Raw genomic sequence first — 25,842 nt, 5'->3', positions numbered from 1 at the left:
TACAAAGCAAAATATATATTACATAATATACATACAATACATGCTTAATAGACATAATATAAATACATGTAACATACCTTATCTATATGTCTAACTTCCAAACACATCTAGAACAGTGCGTTTTTCAACATCTGGTAATGTTTTGAAAATTGCTTATTGACCAACTGCCAAATTAAGCTTTATTATTTTACAATTTCTTGCAGCTTAATAGCAAATTTCTGGTTCAATCATTAGCCCATCATTATGTTTCACTGTTTTGTTGTACCAAGATAAAAACTGGACTCCACACTACAATCACATCAGGAAAGAGTAAATAGTAATTACTCAGATTGGAAAGGTCACTTAGAAGCGTCAATTTGGTAGGTAGCTTGACAAAAATTCTGAAGCACTGCTCAAGATATACACCAATAAAATGAAACTACATTTTTTTTTCCTGTTATAGTATTTCTTGTTGGAATAACCATTTTACATTTTTCCTGATTTTGTAAAAACCAAAGCAACAAAAAACAAAGTTCACATTTGCCTCATTTTATTCTCCCAGTAGCTGATATTGATAATTTTAATGTAGGTTTTCTGAATGTGCCATATTCATCTTTAATATTTTAAAATAACAATCATGCTACCCACCCTAAGATAATTTTACAATATCACGAAACCAAATATGAAAGCCTTTTTAAAATTAAAAGAAATTTTTCTAAATCGGTGTAGTAAATGCACTAACATAAAAAGAATAATCAGTATATATGCCTACCTTCTACACAATTTTTCTAAAACTATTCCAGTGAGTCATAATCATGTGATTAAGTTTCAAATTATCCAAAACAAGTTTAAGTCTCTACATGCAACTATTTTTAGTTCTTTCTAAGATTATGTTTTGTTTTATTTCATTTCATTGTTAGCACTTACCTAAAAGTCAAAATAATTTCAGATTTCATTTAAAAAGTTGTGGTTCCCAATTTATAATAAATTTCTCTTGTACTGTAATTAGGACAACTGTTTTTGGTTTGTTTTGATTATATTTTAAATAAACTGTGCTCTGACAAAGACCATTTAGCAAGGGAGGTGTTTTTTTTTTTTTTTAATATCACTCTCTGGAAGAGAATAAAATTGATAATCAAGTGGACTGATTATACAAACAAAAACTAATTCTATTTACAATCCATATTCTACATTATAAACTGCCAGGGTTTTGCTAAAGTATACTAGCTTACATGGGGCAGGGGGTAGGTACCCCTGCCCCCATGACCATGAGGGAGTGATGAAATTACTGGAGCCCACGCAGCACACAGCAGGAAAAGACTGATAATGTATCCGTCAATGGAGTTATTTTAAGGAAAGATTAAACAGAGCACCATGAAAGGACCAAGAAATACCTTAAAACAATTCAAGTAAAATTTTACAAATTATCAACAGCCTTATTTATGTTTACAGCATTTTATCAATCATTTGAGACTGAACAGCTCTCAGAATGACAACGTTCTTGGGGCACCTGGGTGGCTCAGGAAGTTAAACATCCGACTCTTGATTTTGGTTCAGGTCATAATCTCACGGTTCGTGAGTTTGAGCCATACGGCCATACGTCGCGCTCCATGCTGACAGCACAGATCCTGCTTGGGATTCTCTCTCTCCCTTCTTCTCTGCCCCTCCCCCCTCATGCTTGCCCTCCAGCTCTCTCTCTCTCAAAATAAATAGATTAAAAATAAATAAAAATAAAAACGAATGGCAATGTTCTTATCTGCCGGATTTTCTAAAGTTGGGGAAACTTTCAGATGAGATCATCCATTTTTAACAGTACATCACATACTATATTACATGGGCTTAACAGCACTGTCTGACTGTATTTCCTCCTTGTATAGTCCTGCCAGCTCACTATTTATTGTGGGAAACTTTCTGTCATTTCTCCTTTTGTTGTCTTTCCAATGATACATTTATTAACATGTTATACCCCTCCCCATTCTCCACGTTTTTCTTCAATATATTTCTATGGGTCCACTAACGCAAAAACATCTGTCAATTTACCATAAATCATTTCTTATACCTCAGTTTTCATAAATAAAACACTGCTCACACAAATGCACAGATGGTTCATTTAAACAAACAGGTAATCCCCAAACTTTCTTTCTGAGAATTTTAATCCACTTCTCTCTCTTTTACCTGACGGCCGACCCAAAAACCCAAAAATCAAATGTGAAATTCGTATGATAAGAAAAGGTGGGGTGGGCCAGACCATAAAGCCTAACACGAGGTAACCATCAGAGAACAGATGATCAATACTATGAAGGGTCCTTCATACTGTGAAGTGAACCGAAGTGGACAACGTGCAGAGGAAAACACTCTGGGAATCATTTTCACATGCTTTTTCAATTAACTTCACAATGATCAAACGAGTAGCTAAGTACTTAAGGCTCCCAAAGAGAGGTGAAATGACTTGCCCAAGATCACAGAAGTAGCAAAAAGAGTTTAAGTCGCAAATTTAGGTCTGACACCAAGTTGGAGGATTATTTCCTCTGTAACACAGGCGGCTTCCCAGTAATCCAAACAGCCAGAGGGTCTAAGTGGTAAAATAGCACACGGGTGGGATTTCAGGACATTCGACAGCCAGTGGCTAAACAGCCACTCTCTCACTGGCCTAAGAGAGATGAATGCTTTATTCAGGGGAGGTATATTCACAGAGAGTTCAGGCTGTGAAAGTGAGAAAAGGAAACCTCATTCAAAATGGAGTCGGGAAGCCATTAAGGGGGAGCTCTCCTGCACTGTCACCTGGTCAGCCTGCATATTTCAGGAGGCAGAAGGAAGATTTCCTTTCTGCCTGGCAACAGTAAGCTGCCCTCGCCTGCTGCCAATGAGAAGCCGTCATCATTAGGAACTCTCATTTTCCTCCAATAAACTTTTGTTCAAAACAACGCCTCCCAACTTCCTCCTTCCCTCTATAAAGGGATGCTCTCCTCCTTTTGTTCTCCAGACTTGCCAACGGTTCGCCAGAGTTTGCCTATTTTGAATTGAAATTCCTTTGCTATTTCCAAATAAACTAATTTGCTGCTCAGTAACCTTCATTGTTTAATTTTTAAGGTTGACAAAGCGAAGTAAGCGGAAGTAATCTAAACGCCTAGTTTGGAAATCTACTTTATAAGCAAGGTGAATCCATTCACTGGATGTCTTTGCTGAGGACTACTTGAATTTCAGGAAGACACTCATGGTAAAGATGACCTAAGTCATAAGGGTATAGAAAGATCTGCACTCATTAAACAAATTCAAGACTAATGGCGGTTCCTGTGGTTTTATGGTACCTAACAATCTAAGACAAAACAGTAGCACTAATCTGTTCAAGCGGGTTAAAGGTAAGCTAGCACACCAATGTGCTCCGTGAAATGTATTATATACCAAAAGGGCAGAGAATTAAAGCAGACTTCAACAACAATCAGGACTGCCATATGATACCTGAGTTTACAATAATTCATATTACCCTCTGAAGAGATGAAAATGTACCTACTCACTCTTATTAACCCTGGAGCATTAAATATCTGCTTGGAAATCTTAGATTTATAAAACAAAATAAAAGCTACCCATCCATATTTTTTGTTTTATAAATTACGAACACAATGGTTACATAGAAAGTAAGAAATAAACTGTGGATGATAAAGGGAAAAGACAGTATCATTCATTGTCTATGTGCTTCCAGACTGAGAAGTAGATAGAATCTACTCAGCTAAAGTCCTCCCAGAACCAGACTCCATCGGACTACTGCTCCTGTGTATTTCCCTCAGAGCACTGGTCATCCTGTTCTTATGGTGCTTATTTATATGTTTTCTTACTGACTGAATGATTCCACTAGGGATATAAGATCCATGAGGGTAAAGCCTGGTTTCTCTCAGCTCACATTGAGCCAAAGCGTTAAATAAATACTGTTACCCTCTTCTCCCATTTGCTGACAAGAATTCTGAGAGCCTGTGAAATTAAGTAATTTGTACAAAGTCACAGAATAATTAAAACAATGGAGACTCATCAGCCTGATTTCTACGTACTGTATAAACAAACTTGGCAGGCTATATTTAGAACAAAGATACTATCAAGTTGAAATTCAAATAGCCAGTAGTGTTTAAAATGCATCAGTTAAGGGGCGCCTGGGTGGTGCAGTTGGTTAAGCGTCCGACTTCAACCAGGTCACGATCTCACGGTCCGTGAGTTCGAGCCCCGCGTCGGGCTCTGGGCTGATGGCTCAGAGCCTGGAGCCTGTTTCCGATTCTGTGTCTCCCTCTCTCTCTCTGCCCCTCGCCCGTTCATGCTCTGTCTCTCTCTGTCCCAAAAATAAATAAACGTTGAAAAAAAAAATAAAAATAAAAATAAATGCATCAGTTAAGAAAACAATCTCTGAGGACCCTTTTCATTGTATATAAACACAGTCAGACTTCTCATAGCTGTCGCCACAATACACATTATGTTACACTATGGATTTCACATGAATTCACTATGTCAGTTGTTGTTAACTGTATATCAATATGTCATAGTCAATTCGTGTGAAATCCATAAACAAAGTTGTCTTTGTTACCCTTTGGGAAAAAAAAAAAACAAAACTCAATTTTGCCCCAAGGTATTAGTGTTGCCACTATAAAAATAAGAGCAGATGTCAATGGTTCTCGCTTTGGATGATGTCGTGAAGAAAATCTATCTGATACTCTTGATTTTAAAAGCTATATGTTCATCTTAGAAAACCATGTAGGATGAACTGGATGTTGGTAATAAAAACAGATTCATACTAAACTGGTTACTCTCAATAACTGTGAAAGCTCTATAAATTAGGCACCATTTTTCAGAGAGGTTCTTAGGTAAAGCAATATTTATTTATTTTTTTTTTATTTTTTTTTAACGTTTATTTATTTTTGAGACAGAGAGAGACAGAGTATGAACGGGGGAGGGGCAGAGAGAGAGGGAGACACAGAATCGGAAGCAGGCTCCAGGCTCTGAGCCATCAGCCCAGAGCCCGACGTGGGGCTCGAACTCACGGACCGCGAGATCGTGACCTGAGCCGAAGTCGGACGCTTAACCGACTGAGCCACCCAGGCGCCCCAGGTAAAGCAATATTTAAAATCACTTTATGCCTCCTACTACAAGTGGTATTTATAAGAATTGAGGCCAAAAAAAAAAAAAAAAAAACGATTCTTTTGAGAAAACAATTTCTACAAATAACTGACGTTTCTTTGCAAGTAACATTCAAATTTACTGCACCAACTGTTGTATATACATAGAAAAAAGGAAACTAGATCTACAATTTTGCTAATACCTTGTTTTTACATCTCTTAATGAATATATATTCATTGCCTATTAGCTTATCACTATGCTGGGTGACAGAAGATAGAAAAAGAAACACAAAATGCAATTTCCACTAGTAAAGAGATCAGATGTGGGAGGCATCAGTGGCATCTCACTTCATGAGAAACTTCCTCAAAAAGAGGAAGGAATAGGGGCACATGGGTGGCTCAGTCAGTGAGCATCCGACTCTTGACTTTGACTCAGTCATGATCCCAGGGTCATGGGATTGCGCCCCGCATCAGGCTCCACACGTGGAACCTACTTGGGATTCTCTCTCTCCCTCTGCCCCTCTCCCTAGTCATTCTCTCTAAATAAATAAATAAATAAATAAATAAATAAATAAATAAATAAAAGGAATGGTTAAAAATTAAAAAAAAAAAGGGGGGGATGAATAAAGTTGGACTCAAATAGTTAAAGGAAATTTTTTCAGATCTGGAGAGGATTTTGTATTCCACCCATTCATTCTCTTGAAAAAGGAAATAAGTTGGTGGCTTTCTTACCTAGTAGTCCAGTATGGTTCTCGAGACTTCTAGCTATTTGTTGCCATTCTGTGGTAGGTTCAACCCTAAGAAAATGAAAGGACTGGAATAATCATGCCCCTTAAAAATGTTCTGGAACCTGGGATCAGCCTTGGATCAAACAATCCACTAGGACAGAGTCCAGCTGCAAGATAACGTGTGTTTGTAATCTATGTCACTGATTTACAAGTCATTCAATGTCCAGGAGCCCCTTCTATACCTACTTTACTGGGAATACGATGTCACTGCTTGGTAGGATCTCAGAGCTTGATCAAGAAAACGGGCTCACATAAAGCGGATTTGAGGAAGGAATGACACAGGACAGGGAGACAGCCCAGTAAGAGCTGCGTTGGAAGGACAGCTTCGTTTACTACATACAGGACTTTGGTCACCCTCCTCTGACATCTAGGCGAGGCATCCTGGACTCCTTTTAGGAGGTACCTCAAAGACACAAGATAACAGCACTTCAGAAACTTAGAATCTCAGGCAACAAATTGTATATCACAGTAAAATGCTGGAAAATTCAACAGGCCATCTGCACAGGCATGTTTCCTGGTAAAAGCAGACAAAGGGCCTTGGGATTTTCAACTCGGATGAATTATCAGGCATACTTTTGCATCTTATATGAAGTTTCCTTTACGTTACTGCAAAAAGCGGGAGCAGCTAACCTTTCAGAAGAATGTGACAGTATTGGTGGAACGCTGAAATATTCTGAAAGGCTACTTTGGTAATATATGTTCCTTCTTGCTGTGTATCTTATGTAATTTTGCCAAAAACAGAAAGGGACTGGGTAAGAATAAATGTTCAAGCAAACATACATTAGTCACAAATTAAAGATTAACACTTTGAATGCTTTGTATTTCTTGCTGCTGCTTAACAAAAGCAGAAATTCTAGGGTGGTTGTTTATTCAGAGAGGCAAAGTAGGTGTAAGCCTGGTTGGTTTCCAAAAGCATTCCATTCGTTTTCTGAGTTTTGAAATAGCACAAAATGTAAATATGTACAATGGACTCAATGAGTTCAACTCTGCCCCCATTAACACCACTGCACTAGATCTATATCAAGTACAGCTCTCAATTTTTGTCTCAGAAAGAAGCTCTGAAAGGTTTAATAGAAACATCCTGCAGCAGTAAGAAGGGAACTACTTGTTAATATGGATACAGAATTACCTAAGGAGGGAACCATATCCTAAAAAATAAAGCCCATCTTTAAAGACCTCTTGTTGCTATTTCTATCACACAGTGTCGCTACTTGCTATTTACAATGTAAACATGCTTTCTTTTTAACCAAAGAAGGGACTTACTGATGCTCCCTATATTTGTAACCCATGCTCAGTAAGAGAAACTCTGAAGAACCATTTGCAATTCATTCAGATGATAAAAGCTAAGAGAATGCCAATCCTTTATTACCAATTCCCTGCAAATTTAGCCTTTCTACCCAAAATAGAATTCATCAGAATTTTAAAAATACGCTTCAGGGGCGCCTGGGTGGCGCAGTCGGTTAAGCGTCCGGCTTCAGCCAGGTCACAATCTCGCGGTTCGTGAGTTCGAGCCCCGCGTCAGGCTCTGGGCTGATGGCTCGGAGCCTGGAGCCTGTTTCCGATTCTGTGTCTCCCTCTCTCTCTGCCCCTCCCCCGTTCATGCTCTGTCTCTCTCTGTCCCAAAAATAAATAAACGTTGAAAAAAAATTTTTAAAAATACGCTTCCCTGTGAGTTGGGGATGGAAACGGGATAGATAAACTGATTCAGCATGCCTGAGGCAATTGTATGCTACTTCTCACTGCTTCCAATTAGGATGTCAGCACTTGGCCGATCAAATCTGATTTTTCTTCCCTCAGATATACCCTGTTTTTCATTGTGAATTATGCCAAGGTGTTTTATATAGGAACACCACTGAAATAATGCCTGGTGTATGTTTAGCAGAATGCTAAACCAAACTATGTCAGGCAGGAGCTAAATGCCCGGGGAATAAAAAACATGCAAAATGACGCCCCCAAATACTATGAACTTTCCTCTCAAAAGTCTTCTAGAGCTGTAAGTAAGAAGCATTGTCAGTTCATGTGTGATTTTTGGGAAAGTTGTATGAACCAAGTTCTCAAATGCAAACGACAAGGTCAGAAGGATGAAGGTTTACAGGTATGAGGATCTGGAAGGAAAAAATGGCGATGTCGCAAGGAGGTCAGGAGTTTGAAGGGTAATGTCAGAAACCTGTGAACAGAAGCTTACACCATTACGTAACACATTTGCTCCTAGAAGTGACGACTTCGTGTTTCAAATTTGGGACCATCATTATCCATTCTAGGAAATTCTTTAATTTCTCCAAGAAAGATTTCCTGTATGTGTAAAACGCTGCAAAATTCCTCCACAGTACTTAGATAGTGGGTGCTCAAAAAGCGGAAAGATACATTCGGGTTCAAATCCCACTCTGTCACTTAACAACCCTGTGACCTCATGAATACCTCATAAACCTCAGGGCCTCAGTTTCCTCATCAATCAAATGGGAATAACTATACTATCTACCTGCTATGTGAGTTATGAGGAGTTAAATGTAAGTTTGTATAAAGCCAATTCCTAGCACCTAGAAAATACCACTAGAATATAATTGTTCTTATTATAAGTTTATCTGGATGTGTTAGGTGAAAGTTTTCCAGTCTCTCTCTTACATAAGTGCATTTTGATGGCCTTGGTTTATTGTTCTGGTAAGTGGCAGTGGCGGGGGGGGGGGGTGGCGGCGGGGAGGTGGTTTTCCACAGTCACAGCTCCTGCACTGCTGTTCCACAGCACCAATGCAAGAAAGAAGGCAAAATGCCTAATTTCCACTCAGACCAAGTTACCAGAGGACTACCACCCATTTACATCCATTTATACGTATGTGTCTGTGTGTGTGCAGAGAGCGAGACATGGACGTTTGTGTACGTATGTGTACACAAAGAGATCAATTCACAGAGATAAATAAAGGGCGGAAATTAATCCCCATTCAAGGTCTATAAAATATTTTATGTGAACTCGGAAGGATAAATGAAAGTGAATTAGGCTCTAAACCACAAAAGGTTTATTATTAATCTTTATTAAGGTCTACGTTCATATTTTCCAGTAACTCAGAAACGACTCCATTATCACCAAGTTTTCCTCCCTTCCCTCATTTTAGAGCATGATTCACGAAGTAAAGATACTGTTTCCATTAGTTCATTTACCTATATACCTATGTGAGTAATATACATGTAGACTATGAGATGTGCTAAAGGGAATACCTCCCAAACACTGTCAGTGAAACGTTTCCAGATTTCCGGCTTTAACTTTCAACTGCTAGGTCTCTGAACCAGAATCACTGGCCATTTCCCACAAAATTCTACGCCCCCTTCAGCCCTACCTTTTTCCCATAGGGTGTCTAGTCGTACATCTTCAAAGACATAAACCCCGGACTGGATGCAGGTGGGTAGACATAAGACCTGAACTGGGAATCAGAAGCACCCATGACCTAGGCGGATGCTCTCAGTATAGGAACTGGGGGTAGAAAGCAGATAGAAGGAACGTGGTTCCACTCAATTACAAGACTGGGACTTTTAGGATTATGAAAGCTGAATCTAAAAGCCTTCACTAATCTTTGCTATTTTTTTTTTTCATTTTTCAAATCCTGTTTGTACAGTACTGGTATGAAAAGATCCTTGACATTTTAAAATTTTATGTCCCCCAGGCCTTTGGAAGTGCCCCCTTCATCAGACTTGCTGTTTATGTGAACAGTCAACAATCATGTACTGAGGTGGGTGGCCAATTAGGTGCCCTCCCTAGCTGAGTCACCAAGCCTACTCAGAGCACAGGGCTTCAGTTTCCTCCCAAGCACCAACACAATCAAATACAGGGATTGTTCCTGAATATCCAAAAACTACATGAATGTATAGAGTCTAGGGAAATCCTGTTAGCCTATAAAACAATATTGAATGCCAACAGCTCAGAGAATGGAGCTCAGAGAATTAGGCAGCTATAGGCCACCTAATCTCTATTCTTACTGTTAACTTCTCTCATGCATTTCGGGAATGGCTCTGTAAGTTGATTTACCAGTCTTTAAATAAATTAATAGTAACCTTTAATCAGCTTTCTGAGGCTACGGGAGACACACGAGCAGGTATATGCATATACCTATTACACACACAGATAGCAAGTATTCATTATTTGTTTCCTATATATATTTAATTTTACTATTAGGAGAATCAGAATTGCACAGGAAACATATGTGGATTAGAAGGGTACAATGGTACTTTACCAAGGTGAGGCTGAACTATTCAGACATAAATGCTTTCTGTGACTTCTGATGAAACAACACAGTCATTTGTTAATGAAAAATGCAATGAGAACACTTTTAGGAGACAAAGAGCACATACGAGAAAGGAACACTTTTACTGAAAATCTGCAACAAGAGAAGAATAATTAAAAGGGGGTGACTAAACACATCTTAGTGCCTGACTATATGAAATCACGACTTTTGAAGGAGGAAACATACACTGTCATTTACTCTTTTCATATTTTAATTTTTTGAAGACAAATTTAATTTTAATATTGTGAGTCTTCAATGTAGACAATTCCCTTCTTTCCAAGGATCTGCTTTCTTAGCTTTCGTTTAATAACAGTTTTACATTAGACACCAACTGCAATGCTGTCTTGTGCTTGGTGCAGGGTTATGCTACTGCAGTGATATAAAAATAGCAAAGGCAAAAAAAAAAAAAAAATACACAGCAGACCGGAATAGTAGACCAGAATAGCTTAAAAATTGAAGCTTTCAGATAAAGCTCTCTGAAAGAATTATAATAGTTACAACACCTGATTCCATGCTGTAAAAATCATTCTTCTTTCATTATATAATATTAAAATTACATTGGGGATTCATATTTCTTTCTCCCCACACTGATACACTATTAAAGTTATACTGGGTCTCAGAAGAGTTCAAAATCCAAGCTGCACTGGCCTGCTGTGTCTGTTTACTTAATCTATTTTTATAACACTGCGGTAGCTGAAACCAACATACCAAATACCTGCTTCAACATTCTGCACCGCATTGATTCAAGAGATAAAATTTATGAGAAACAGGCAGCAAACTATGTTTGTTTTTAATAAATCAATCTACTCTATAGTATTAAAGTCAGGGCCATAAGGAACCACAGCTATACTGTTTTAAACGTCTGAAATACAGCCCGAAAAGATTTTAATTTTTTTTTTTCTAATTCTGTTCCTTCTGCCAGGTGAGACAGTTGCCTACTTCACCTCTGCGAAATAACACAAGTTGCAAGTCGAGTGTCTGTATCAATCCTCCCCAGGTTTCTTGATACACAACAGGCTGTCCAGATAGATGTATCATCTCTACAGCAACCTAGCACAAGAACATTCTATAGCTAAATTATTAAACAAAATACACCCTTGACTGTGAACACCTTTCTTGCCAAAGAACAATGCCAAATCTAACTTGTACTTTGTGAAGCATTTCTAACAATTCAGTGTACCCAAGAAAAATAAGCTTGAGAGTACTGACAGAATGGGATTTGCCAATTAAAAGTTGTTGCCATAGAAACAGGCTTTAATATGTTCTATGAAAAATATGAACATGTCATGCTTTCTCTTTAGTCATTTACATTTGAACATAAAATGTGAAAAACACAATTATAGAGAGGAGTGTAGCTCCCTAAGGGAGCATCAAACACATTCTCTTGTTCGTAAAAAAAGAAAAGTTCCTTTTCTCAACCAAAAATGAACACATACACTGTTTTCTCGAAATTTTTTACAGATTATTTGAGTAATATATCACTTCAGTGTATGGTGTGATTTTTTTTTCCTAAAACTCAGCTTTTTTTCCCCCCCAAAGTACTCTCCTAGATTTATATTTTCTGAAAGTCTTCAAACACTGTGCTCTTTGAAAAATAACTTTAAAAATAGCTTTTGAATTACTCAAGGGGAAGATCATTACAAAGGATCCTTTGACATTCTAAACACTCTAAATACCACATGTTAAAAAGTATTTTAAGTACATCATTGAATGTTCCTGACTGTTGACTCAAGGGATTAATATGGGTTAGACTCTAGCCAGATGACCATAACCAGCCACAGGATATAAAATAGTGAACTACTTTATCACTTTTATTACTGTTTTACTAACATAGCCCATGACAAGAATTCTGGACATAGTGCTATCAGTCTTCAGGTGGTGACCCAGAAGATAAATATTAATGTTTTGTAGAAATTCTATCATGCAGTTCCCAGATTGTACTCATTTCAATATCACTGCACAAAAAGCAAGTGACACATTGAAAATTTGTCTTTTGAAAGGCTCAATCTATTATGATGTGACTTGATTCATTATGTATAAAATGAAGTCATCCTATGACTGATGAAAATTAAAAATTATTTATTCCTTCATCAGTTGAGCACAGAATTACCCATTCATGGGGGAAAGGAGCTGATAGAATACTTAATTAATACATTAATATTGTATGCCATTGATTATTCAGCAATGGTATGATTATTTATAACAGATTTTAATTGAGTTTTAGATGAAAGAGAGTAGTTAGGAAAGAGGAGCTTAAGTTTTTTAATCATAGAAGATCACCTGAATTAAAATATTACAAGGTATGTGAGAGTTCCAGGCCTATAAATTCTTCTCTGTCTTCCCTTTGTGAGTATTTTCTCCCACACCAAAGAGGGCTAGAGATGACTTTATTTACTTACAGCAACAATGGCTCTTGGAAGATTTAACCTAAGAAAAACCTAAATACAAGAAGAAATATTCTTGAAAAAAAAAAGGCATTTATTTTAAAATACCTTACAAATTCATTTTTTAAAAAGCCTTAAGCTATTTACCTTTCCAATTAAAGATGCAAATCACATCTTGAAACTAAGTACTGCCTGCTGCGAACCAGGAAGAGTTCTCTTTCTGAGATTCTCCTAGAGATGTATAACCTCTCTTGCGTTACATTAAGAAAGTATTAAGTAATTCTTAAAACTACACGATCACTCTTTGGTCTTCCTTTCAGGCCTAAAGAGTAGACAACAACTAACTAAATAAGCTGTATGAGAACATGCCCACCAAAGAATCAAATCTGCAAGCGATACTCAGATAAACAATTGGGCAACTCCGGAAACAGCCTATCTACTGGTACAAAGTTCAGAATTATAAACACCGGACAGTATGGGCTTATACAATTAGACATTTCCCAAGCAACACAAAAGAATGTCTGTTTTATCGCGCAAGAAGGTCCTCCCTCTACAGATTTAGATTTCAAGTTTTAAAATCAAAAGTTGGAAAGCAAACATCATATAAAGTCTGCACCTGCCCGTGAGCATTGAAAAGAACCTGCTTCAGTGCCTGCCTGATGTGGTTCAACAACCAGCACCATGCCAGGCTGCCTGAAAGCATGTTAAACACTCAGGCTGTAATCTACTGGTTGTTTAGTTTCTTTTTTCTAAGATGTGTTGCTTGTAGAGTACCGTCATTACTGTCATTCAGTTTAATGGGTTTTAAATTGACAATGAAATGTAATTTTAAAAAAGGTAACTTCTAAAACTCATTTGAATCGTATTCTTTTCAAACCATATACATTTTGTCTTCGATTATTTTTCTATAACTCTCTAGCCAGGCAAAACAACAACAACAAACAAACAAACAAACAAACCTGGGAGCAATGCTCTTTGGGGATAAAGGGTTATTCTACATATGAAAGGTAATTTTTTAAAAGTTTTTACTATACCCTGATATATGGACAAAATGTACCATGACTGGTAGCTACTCCACTAAGAAGCATTTTCTCAGAGTTTGCTAGAGCGGACCTCCATCCACCGCCCCCTCTCAAGTGTAACTGTTCCTAAAATAAAACATTATAAACTTCTCTTGCACACTAAGCATACGGTGTCTATAGTAATTCAAATATAAATGACGTACGTTTTACATTTTTAAAAGTGGTATGAAAATGTTTGTCGCTTTGTTTCCCAAATAACTAACACAGGCTGCAAAGTCCAATTCTCATTTAATCTAACTAAATGATAAATCTTAATAAATAATAAATCTAAACCCCCCTTTAATGGCCTGGATTTACTCAGGTGCTATGAGTGCAATACACATGTGCTCGACGGCCGTCACATAAAAAGGGAATCTGAAGGAAGCGAAGGTAAAACCACTTTCTCTTAGTCACCAATTAAAGGTACACTCTCTAAATCATTTTCGTTCATGTGATTTTTCCAACATGACAGCAAGAGTCTTCAAGGTAAAAGAACCCTGATGTGTATCATACCACATCTGCAAACTAAAAATTTAGCATTCATCTTCCAGCCTCCGCATGAGTACAGTGCAAAACTGCCCAGAGGATTCCTCCAAAAACAACTCGGGAGTGGTCACTCGGGAATTAGTCCCGTGGCAGCTATTCCACAGGGATAACAAACCTTTGTTGATCTCGTTACAATGGATCCTTTACACCAGCTCGTCTAATTTCATCTAATGTATTCTCTATTCATGAAACAGTATTCCTCTATAACCAAAAGTTTTCAGATCTATGCTATTTTCAGAATACTCTCTGGCTCTATACAGAACATGTAAACAGCTCTTAAGCCGTGGAGGGTCACAGACACCTCTCTGTGCCATGCTCTCAATGTCCAGAAAACTGTGCATGTGCAATTAAAATAAAACATTGGGGCCTTTCGATATGTGCACCGAAATCAAGAACTTCTTTAGGAGTTCTGTGAACTCCAAAAGAATCCCCGGGTTAAGGGGGAATGCCACTCTGTACCCCGTTGCAGTGGTTGTTGCAGAAAGTGGGAGGACTTGTCTAAGCAGCCAAAAGCAAGTTGGTTTGTACAGAATCATTATTTGTGTTGTTTTAAGAGAGAGAGAGAGAGAGAGAGAGAGAGAGAGAGAGAGAGAGAGAGAGAATGCGTGAGCATGGGGGAGGGGAGAGAGAGAGGAACAGGAGATGAAAGGGAGAGACAGACAGAGACAGAATCCCAAGCAGGCTCCACACTGTCAGCGCAGAGCCCAATGCAGGGCTCAGTCCCACAAACCAGGAGATCATGACCTGAACTGAAATCAGGAGTTGGACGCTCAACCGACTGAGCCACCCAGGTGCCCTACAAAATTATTATGTATAAGTAGTCTGAGGGAGAGGCTTTTAGTGGATAACAGGAAGAGATTTTAGAGAAATTTGGTAGAAACTTGCACTGAAACAGAACACTGATACCACCTGACAGGAAAGCCTTGTTACACGGGCTTCTAGAATCCAGAGGTGGCATCATGCAGGTCTTCCTTTCTGAGTGTGATCGGAAGGGTGGCCCGACTATCTCTCAGGTGAGAACCACTCCTTGAAGGAGAGGTTACCGGGAGACTCAATACCGTGTAGAAATCGAAGAGACATAACTCACTCTGCATAACTGCCTGGGATACATATCCAGTAACGTTCACGGACAAAAGAAGTGGTATGAAAATAAAAATGAGCCTCCAGAAAAACAGTTTTCCCGTTATTTTTGGATTTTCAAAGTTCTAGTTCCTCTTTCACATTTCAAATTACTTGAGGCTTCAAAGAAGGTACAGTAAAGTCTTACTTCCATCATCTCCCTAGAGATCCTCTCACTAACACAATTTACTTTCTCCAGCTTTTGTCATCCCTGTTTTAAAATTGTATGGCAAGGGGCAAGGATTCTATCATAGATTCATAATGTGCTCTTACATTCATAAGTTCACATTATGATTTTAGGAAAGAAAAATGTTTCCTTGCCCTTAATAAATCATTGTCTTGAGTGGCATTCAGCTTAACTACTGCGCAAGACAAGCAGGGGAAGAATGGTCAGCTAGTTTTCCATTTGGCTCTTTCTACTGCCAAGTGGGTTTAAAGGCAAACTGTGTCATACTTATATTGCTTACTTGATTAAACATTACCACCTCTGCTTACTAAACAAATCTAAATATACCTTCCTTGGGGTAACTAGGGAGTATGTTATGACTACTCCGTTACACTAAAGTGGTTTCTAAATCAACTGACAAATACACCAAATGCTTAATATGTCCCTAGCCTCAAAAAAATAGGATCCCCGTCCTGAAGCAGGTTAGGGTATCAAAGAGCAGTTGAAAACTAAAGTAGTAATAAGTCAATCAAACAATTATTTGACATCAAATAACTAAACCCTTCAAACTCTGACTGGGTTGATCACTTTGAAATAAAGTTAAGCATTTTAGAGAAACACGGATTTGAGTCTTTTCTCATTCTACTAAGTTACACGGCGAAACTAGATCACACTTTAAATCAAAGAGATGAAAACACACCTCTCATAGAAACACGTGTGGAAATTATCATCTGTGAAAGGAAAAAAAAATTATCACTTGCCCATTGAATTAAGACACATTTTCATTAAAATATGAATGTAGAAAAATGAAATGAAATAAAATTTTGCTAACTACTGAATATGCTAAATCAACAACACCAAAATGAATTTTCTGATAAGTGATTTTCCAGTAAATAGCCCATCATGTCTTCCCCTCTTCTGCTATAAAATTCCAATAAGTAACCAATCAAAATGTATCCATAGCTTTACATAGTATCAAAATTTTAAATATCCCAACTATCAGCAGGAATTTTTATTAAAGCAATAGTGTGCACGTACAGGCAGGGTTTTTTATTTTTATTTTCTGGCAAGTAAGGATACATACTAATTCAACATGCCCTGGGATTTTTCTACCCCCTGCCTAAAATATGTCACTGTCGTTGAACAAGGAAACCTATAAACTTCTGCAACCTTCCCATATACCCGTATTTGTATATATTTCCACAAATCTAGATGTGTTCATCTTTCAGTCCAGGCTTTGTAACAAATAATTTGGGGGGTGCCTGGGTGGCTCAGTGGGTTAAGCGTCCAACTTTGGCTTAGATCATGATCTTGCAGTTTGTGAGTTCGAGCCCCGCGTCAGGCTCTGTGCTGACAGCTCGGGCCCTGGAGCCTGCTTCGGATTCTGTGTGTGTCTCTCTCTGTCCCTGCCCTGCTTGCACTCTGTCTCTCTCAAAAATAAATAAACAATAAAAAAAATAATTTTGAATGTGGGCAGAGTTTAGAGCTGTAAAACCTATTATGATGAAAACATCTATTATGAAATCTTAGTTTGGGAAAAGATGTAAGACTTCTGCCATTTGGGTATGTCTAAAAGCAGGGAAACATTTTCTGATACAAGGCCACTTTAGTATATCTCACCTCTACCCCTGTTTTATTTACTGTGTACTTCTCAAGTGCTATGGCATCAGAACTTGCTATAATATCTATATGTATCAGTATATCTCTCTATATTTTTAAAAACTTGAAATGGGTTTATGAATATTTGACTATTCAAAGAATCTTCCTGTGTAATGCCAAACAAAAACATATCAATGTTCAAAGGGAAAAACAGTGGTACCTCAATGCTGGGAGCAAATGAGCTGGGGAATACGTACACATCTGAAGGGCATAAGCGCTCATAAATGACTTAAAAAAAAAAAAAAACACCTCAAGACAGGAAAATGTGTAAAAGCCATATGAAAATACAGCATATGAAAATGTAGTAACTCCCATATGAAGAAGGGCTTAATATAATATTAGTAAGGTATCAGAAGCGGTGCTTATTGTGCATACGTTTAGCCAAGCCTTTGGGGCAAGGATGATGAGACAAAGCTATAAAACCTCTTTCAAAAACCTCTTTAGAGGCTGACACCTAGCAATCAATTAATAATCTGAAAGGTCCCCCCATCCACACTCTTGTTTTCCTGTTCATTCCCCTTATCTTCTTTCCCTCATTTGTTCTATCTGGCTCAGTGTCACTTAGACCTCAAGATAAACTTTGAATTTAGATGCAAGGAAAAAGTCCAATTTGAGCAATTTGGAAGATAAGGAGAGTGTCAAGTTCTCAAATTATCCTACTTTCTTTCTTCCTCTGATCATTTCAGGCACTGTCTTTTATGTATTCAAGGACCAATATGTTCTACAACTGTTAATGCTGGATTTTGCGGGCACTTCCTATTTTTATACTTTATGACACATCTTTTAAACTTCAAGTGTGTAACAAAAGGAATCTTCTCAAACACAGAGAACATAGTAAGCGATGGGTAGTGAAGGAATCTCTTCATCTCAAAGTTATACAACATATGTGCCACTGACCAATAGTATAAAAATCTTCACACCTAGAAATCTTTAAGATGAGTTCATTGCTGTTTAGAATTAATATTAACTCACCCTGTCTGGGAATAAAAACCAATCTGTGGTTTTTACGCTCTGTTTCCTTTTAGAAATGACACCTATTTAGAAGGTCTTTAATTCCCTTACAACGTAAGCATCCTATGTCATTAGCTTCAGTCTATCTTAAGGAAATTAGGGACCTTTACCAATTCAAATGGAGCAGAGGCAAGATACTTAGCCATCTTCGTCTGAATCTTTGACCAAAACAATTAACAACAACAAAAAGCCAAAATAAAACAAATTTTAAACACTCAAAACAATCAAAAAAACAAAAATAAAGAAAGAAACAAAAACCCTAACAACGTTATTACAACCTCCTGGTTCTCGGTCACTTATTTGCAGCAATTATTAAAATGTCATTTAGAAAAATCTGTGTTCCGGTAAATTTAATGAAGACAACTCTGAGCAATTTGGAATGGGCCCAGGAAAGGAAAAGGCATCTTGCCAAAAAATATAAAGTACAATCAAAACAATAGTTTGAAGGAAAAGCTGAAATGATTAAATACTTAAGTTTCTTTTTTTTTTTTTTAATTTTTTTTTCAACGTTTATTTATTTTTTTGGGGACAGAGAGAGACAGAGCATGAACGGCGGAGGGGCAGAGAGAGAGGGAGACACAGAATCGGAAACTGGCTCCAGGCTCCGAGCCATCAGCCCAGAGCCTGACGCGGGGCTCGAACTCACGGACCGCGAGATCGTGACCTGGCTGAAGTCGGTCGCTTAACCGACTGCGCCACCCAGGCGCCCCTAAATACTTAAGTTTCTAAGAAAAGCCACGATGCATCCACAGGTGGTTGGTTTGGGAAGGGAAAATGATGTAATTACTCGTTATTAATGATCGCTAGTTGGCCGAGATGACACATTTTGATAAAATATTTCAGAAATGACCATATCCTACATGTATAGGAACTCCTGCTTCAGTGTATATTCTGCACATTTCCTAGTGTCTTCGATCAAAAAGTAACCCTCAAAGTTAATTATCAGAAATGTCGGCAGTACCCACTTACACAGGTCTTTACATTTAACTATCATTGTTTTCAACCCACATTAAGATGTTCGGTATAGGTTACACATGACGAATAATCACATGATAAACCAAAATATAGTTGATACAGTAGTCATTCTACTACAAGGAGTTTTAAAACTCCTAATAATGATGTAACATAGTATAGGGTCTGATTTCTTGGTATTATCAGAATTATAAAAAGCTTTGAACATCCTTAAAGAGGAAATCTTTCATAAGCACATTTAACAACGCTTTTCCAAAAAAACTCTCGTTATTATCTAAATATCAGGTGGGAATACATTTAAACAAATTCAGAGACGCTACAGCATTGAAAACATGTTTACATTATTTTGTACCTAGTATATATCTTATGTCTATGTCATAGTAATAAAATATGAGCTTAGCTCAACTAAGGTACAATAAAATATTTTATAATACATAATATACTATAAGACATTATTTATAATACATAATATAATTTCATTTATGATAGTAAATAAATATAGGAACATGTCCACTACCAGCTCATTTAAAAAGCAAGAACAGATGAAATATTCTTAACACTCTGTTCTTGTGCCCCTGCACTTAACAACTGTGCATTTTATTGAACAATAAATTAACTAATGTATAGTTCTCTTAAAATTTGTGACAATTTTCATTATAAAAGAAATGTAGGGTACTATAGAAGATAGTTTACTCAATGTTAAAGATTTCTAAACAAGTAACTGCCAAAGATTCTGAATCATGAATGTGAAATCCAAATATCTGGGGTGTCACAGCACCATAGGTTTTTTGTTTGTTTTTAAAGTTTATTTATTGAGGGGAGTGGGTAGGAGGGGCAAGGAGAGGGAGAGAGAGAATCCCAAGCAGGCTTTGCTCTGCTCAGCCCAGAGCCCAATGCAGCGTTCAAACCTACACACCGGAAGATCAGGACTTGAGCCAAAATCAAGAGTTGGACACTTAACTAACTGGGCCACCCGTGCGTCCTAAGCGTAGGTTTTAATTCTATCAATCATTTGTCTTTGGGCGCATGACAACTAACATTTATGGTTATATAATGTGCGCTGAGCACTGTTTTATGGGCTGCATACATGTTCACTCATTTAAGCCTTTACAATCCTATTTGGTAGGTACTGTTATCACCCTCAAAGACAGGCTGATGAAACGGAAACACAGTCATACGGCTGACAAGGGGAGGAGTCAGGGTTTGAACTTCTCAACTTGGGCTCGATAACCCCTCTACCATCCCAAGCTACAGTGTCTCTTCTATACTATGCACAGGTGATGGTCTAGCAGAGGAACCGCGAGTAGGTACAACAAACCAACCAGACTGAAAGAACCCACATACAAACAAAGACTCGGCCAATCTAACAGAGCCTCATACCAGCATAATTCTATTAAAAATAGTAAATGTCATCTTATCAAAAAGGAAGACACTTCTGAAGACAGGAATGACTATCACCATTATTAATGGCTTCTTACAATGAATATCTTCCAACTACTTGGAACAGCCTCACTGTGAGCGCTGTTTTCCTCACTACCATGATTTTGGGGGTTTGTATTAAAGCAACGGGAAGTCAGCATGTGAAACACCAACCACAACCTCTACTCCGTATCACATGCTGAGTCTAGGCAAAGAGAGGAAAAGGGAAGACCAGGAAAAAAAGAGGTAGTGAGGAAGAGAGAAACACAACCGGGAGAAGATGGGGAACTGAACGCAGACCCTGAGGCAGAGCAGCAGTTTCCCTGGGAGGCAGAGAGTGCCATATCCCCAGATCGTACCCCTCAGACCACACCCCTCACACTGCACCCCTCAGACTGTATCCCTCAGATTGTACTCCTAAGACCATACCCCTCAGACTGCTCCCCTCAGACCATACCCCTCGGACCACACCTCTCACACTGCACCCCTCAGACTGTACCCCTCAGACCATACCCCTCAGACCGTACCTCTTAGATCGTACCCCTCACACTGCACCCCTCAGACCGTACCCCTCAGATCATATTCCTCAGACCGTACCCCTCAGACCACAGCCCTCACACTGCACCCCTCAGACTGTACCCCTCAGACCGCACCCCTCACACTACACCCCTCAGACTGTACCCCTCAGACCGTACCCCTCAGATCCTCTGCTAAGAGATGGAGCTGGGACAAAAGGTGTAATGCTTCTGCCTTTTTCACAACAAGCTCTTGTTCATAAAAACACACCGTTTCCCAGCAAAATGTTACTTTAGATTCCTTGGGCTTTGACACTCCTCTCAGCTAGATCTAATATACGATCATCTGCATAACAATTTGACAAATGGAAAGTTTCCAACAACTATTAGTCAGCAAGTCATATCCGCCATAAACATTTCTTTCTGCTTCTAAAACAGCTTCATATTTCAGGTATAAACCACAAATAACAATGCACTCTCAAAGAATCTCTAATTTAAGAGATCCCAACTAGGAAGACAGAGCTGTATCGGGGTATTAAACAAAAGATTGAAACAGTTGATATAAACAATTTAGGTACAGTTCAGTTTATATCCTTTCAAGACAATATCCTTTCAAGACAATATGTGAGAACATTTGAGTCAAATATCTGTATACAGTCTTAAAAAAGGGCCTACATTTTTACTTTTACATTTTCAGTCATGAATTTAAACAGTGTTGCTGAAAAAAATTAAAAAAAAAAACCCTTCTTTTGTAAACTGTAATTCCAAATTATACTTAAAACTATTAATTTATGGGGCCTCCTGGATGGTTCAGTCGGTAAAGTGTCTGACTTCAGCTCAGGTCATGATCTCGCGGTTGTGAGTTCGAGCCTCGCATTGGGCTCTGTGCTGACAGCTCAGAGCCTGGAGCCTGCTTGGAATTCTGTGTCTCCCTCTCTCTCTGCCCCTCCCTCCCTCCCTCCCTCTCTCTCTCTCTCTCTCTCTCTCAAAAACAATAAACTTAAAAATTTTTTACTATTAATTTATGAATATATTGATGTGTCCTATAGCAAGAATATAAAAATATAGAGAAATTTCTCCAGGAAACAAAGGGTTAATATCTAAACTTGGATTTTTAGTCTAAAGCGAAGTAAATGTGGCTACCATTGCATTGCAAAATACTTCTTAACCCTTGTTAAATTATATAATAGCATTAACTAGTTGGAAATTCCTCTAAGGATTTGAGAAATATATGGGAACTTAAGTACAAGGTCTCTATTATTATAATTATTATTTATTTTTATGAATTCATTACCCAAAATATTGTAAATATTTGTATGCATAATTCAACAGTAATCAGTGGTGTTTATCTTGACTAACTGATAATCTACAGACTGCAATGCATTTATGATTTCAATGGAATTAATCTTCAATTCTCTACACTTCATTGTGAAAAGAGCTATAAACCGTTTGCCAAGAGGAGCCTTTTAGCACCGAGGCTTTATTTGCAGGAGGAAAAAAAAAAAAAAGTCCTCTTGGGCAAACCCATCTTTATTCACTGCAATATATAACTATTCTCAAAAGGAGCTAATAGTCTTAACTCCTTGTAATGTACATGTTTCAAAGATATCTTCTTTGCCATATAAGATATAAGAATAACAGACATATTTCAAGAAGCAACACACGATGAAGCCAGTTTTTCCTTGTCCATGGGAAAATAATGACAAGTCCTTTCCTGACCTATGAGAGTGCAGAGGATCTGTGGGCTGGAGGCAGGAGACGACGGGGTGGCAATCTGCCTTGTTAACAATTCCAGCACCCCTAAAGTCCTCCTCTGTTTTTTCAATTATCTTTCCATGTTCAGATATACACTGAACACTTCATTCTTGCTTGGCAAATTTTATTTAGATTATTCCACAAGTAATACATCAATTTCACTTTCCTGGCAATCACATCCTGCCCATTTTCAGTTGGCTTCCTTCGACGCCCAGTTGACACCCTTGCTTGAATGGTCACGGTGTGTCAGGGGAATGCCAGGGCCGATCTGTCAGCTCTATGGGTTTAAGCCACTGTAGTGGGGCTACTTAATGATTTATAATAGAGCTGGGAAGTGACCACTGGCAGTGCTGCTGGGAGACACTGGTGGCTGACACCGATTACAGAAAGCAGTACAGATGTTTTCCCAGCGAAGATGCCCGGAGCATCTCATTTCATCGGGTCATTGCACGTGCCCGCTATGCAAAAAATGAAGAGGGATATTCAACCCCCTCTGCTTGCAAAAACAAAAACAAACAAACAAAAAAAAGCTAACAACAAAACTAACCATGTCTTCGGTTGGGCTTTTAAAAATCGGAGAATTTTCAAACAATAAAGGAAAGAACATGGTTTATAATAAGAGGTGACTTTTATAAGTGCTCCTTCTGTAGTCGGGCTACTCTTTTCTCCTAATTCATAGTTACTTTCAACTTAAATGTTTCTAAAGACGAAAAGATAAAGGAGATCCTTATTTAAAAAAAAAATTCTTTATATGTAGAAGAGACATATTAAAGAATTTACATGAGATATGCCATTTAGGATTTGCTTTAAAATACTTGACCCTACAGTGCCCCACACCCCAAAAATTGGGATGATAGAAGCAACTAGATTAACAAATACCAAAAACTGTCAACACTGGATCGTGGTACATTATGGCATTCTCTCCACTCGTTTGAAAATCCTCGTTTAAAAAACTTAGAAACCTATAAACGTGGAGTTTCGCATTAAGTCACTACTTTCCCTAAATTAACCAAACCAATTGAGAGTCAAATATAAATTATGTCTAATGTTTTTTCCCTGAGAATAAAGGCTTTAATTAATTTAAATAAATACATAATACATTCTCAATTTCATTATAAAATTAGGGACACTATTACTCAGGCTATCTTTGCTACATCCAACTCTTAATGTCTAATATTCTGCGAAGTATTTCTTGACTGTTAATTAAGGGCAAATGAGATGGTACCTTAAGAAGATTTGTGTTAATTCACGATCTAAACTGACATTAGTAAGCAATTATTTTGATGTCCCTCATTTTCATAATGAATAGTAAAACAACAAAGAATGACAATGACATTCAATTGCTTGCTCACTTTCCTAGTTGGCTCCAATGTTTGTCTTTTCATTATGCCTACATATTTAAATTTCAGCCCTGCAACTTGTCATAGTCTACCCTCCCAAAGCATCAGACTGCCGCATGTCTAAAATATAACAATAAACTGTTACAATTCTTTCATTAATCTTCCAACATGGACCACTTAAAAGTAAGTGAGGCATTATAGCCTAATTCAGTTACATTTTCCATAGCATCTACATTCAAATGGAAATGTATCTGCCAGCTTATTAGGTGGTGAGGATATTACATTATACTCTGTAAAGTTCAGCGAGATGACTCACACAGCAAAATAAAAAGAAAAATGGATTGAAATGGAATAAAATTAAGTGCTATAAAAATCAACTGGTAAAAATTACATGTGATAAAGATTTGTACTTTCCCTGAAAATTACATCTTGAAATCAGAGATATATTGGTCTTTCAGACCAGAATAAGACACTTCTGATGGTAATGAAATTCAAGTTTGGAAAGTTGTTACTCAATATTCAAACAACAACAAACCCTCTGGCTAGGATTACAGACCCAGTTAACAGCCTTTTAGCTCCACTGTGATCACTTGAGACTACTGGTTTCTTCCCCCCACCCTCCCCAATTTTAATTTGGCAGTTAATAAATTATGGAATCTTAAGAGTTGAAAGAGAATTTATTTGTTTTTTAAAGTGTTTTAAAAGTTTGTATTTATTTATTTTGAGAGAGAGAGAGAGAGAGAGAGAGAGAGAGCAAGCATGAGCAGGGGAGGGCAGAGAGAGAGGGAGAATCCCAAGCAGGCTCTACAACTGTCAGTGCAGAACCCGATGCTGGGCTTGAACTCACAAACTGTGAGATCATGACCTGAGCTGAAACCAAGAACCAACGCTTAACCTTCTGAGCCACCCAGGCGCCCGAGATGGAAGAGAATTTAGAAACAGTGTTTGGCCAACCACCTAATTTTGTAGATCAAGAATGAAGACTCATGGAAGGTCATTCTTGCCGTCCTCCTAGGTTATAGCAAACTTAGCATTCCTCTACATGTCGGTCTTGACACAGGCTGCCTTGTTTGAGCTTTTGAAAGATTCCTTTATATCTCCGAGTCTAAAAATTTATCTTCCCTCTCCCTACCCACTACTATATATATATATATATACACACACATACACAAAGATTTATATGTGTATGTGTATATATGAGAGGTATCTCTTAAGCTGACAGAATATCTCTGAAGAGAGAAAGTCCCTTGAAACTATCTTGGAACTTTCAGGGGGGAAAATAAAACACATAGACTTTCAGCCTTGTAAAAGGTGTTTAACAGAATTGCATAATTAAAATAATTTAGTCCTGTTGCCCTGTTACACCAAACTCAAGGCTATATCAATTGTTAAGAAACTGCTATTAAGACAAAGTAAAATTAAGCAAAAGCTTAAATTTTATTTTCAGAAGCTGTATTTAAAAGAAAAAAATTAACTACCTAACATCACCAACATAAACTCTAATACGTCTTTTTGGCAATCTCCATATTAGGGAAGATAAACTGAGCTGAAAGGTTCAGTTACATCCATCCAATTTGAGATCTCAAAATTTGAAAAAGGCTTTACGACTTCACACAGAGAACAAAAGATGACAATATTAATGTGCGAGCTATCTTGGCTCGTAGTGAAGCAAGGTGGGAACCGCGAACATTCAACCATTTTATCTCTTTGTTTGCTGGGACCTGAAGAGTTAAGTCATGTGCTACTTTCGCTTAGCTAATC

General features: G+C 37.9%; 1 protein-coding gene and 1 long non-coding RNA gene across 16 annotated transcripts in view; one reads left to right on the top strand and one right to left on the bottom strand.

The window, feature by feature from the left end:
* MBNL1 (muscleblind like splicing regulator 1) overlaps positions 1-25,842 on the bottom strand; it is a 209,973-nt gene that overhangs the window by 62,078 nt on the left and 122,053 nt on the right. The window lies entirely within an intron of this gene.
* On the top strand, positions 4,424-5,234 carry LOC121033859 (uncharacterized). Its single transcript, XR_005792152.1, has 2 exons — positions 4,424-4,823; positions 5,068-5,234. It is a non-coding gene; the product is annotated as an uncharacterized LOC121033859 (long non-coding RNA).

The sequence above is a fragment of the Herpailurus yagouaroundi genome, unplaced genomic scaffold, assembly GCF_014898765.1.
Source record: "Herpailurus yagouaroundi ecotype Mexico unplaced genomic scaffold, PumYag 159, whole genome shotgun sequence".
In the NCBI taxonomy this organism is placed as follows: Eukaryota; Metazoa; Chordata; class Mammalia; order Carnivora; family Felidae; genus Herpailurus; species Herpailurus yagouaroundi.
This window is presented reverse-complemented; position numbering and strand designations above follow the sequence as displayed.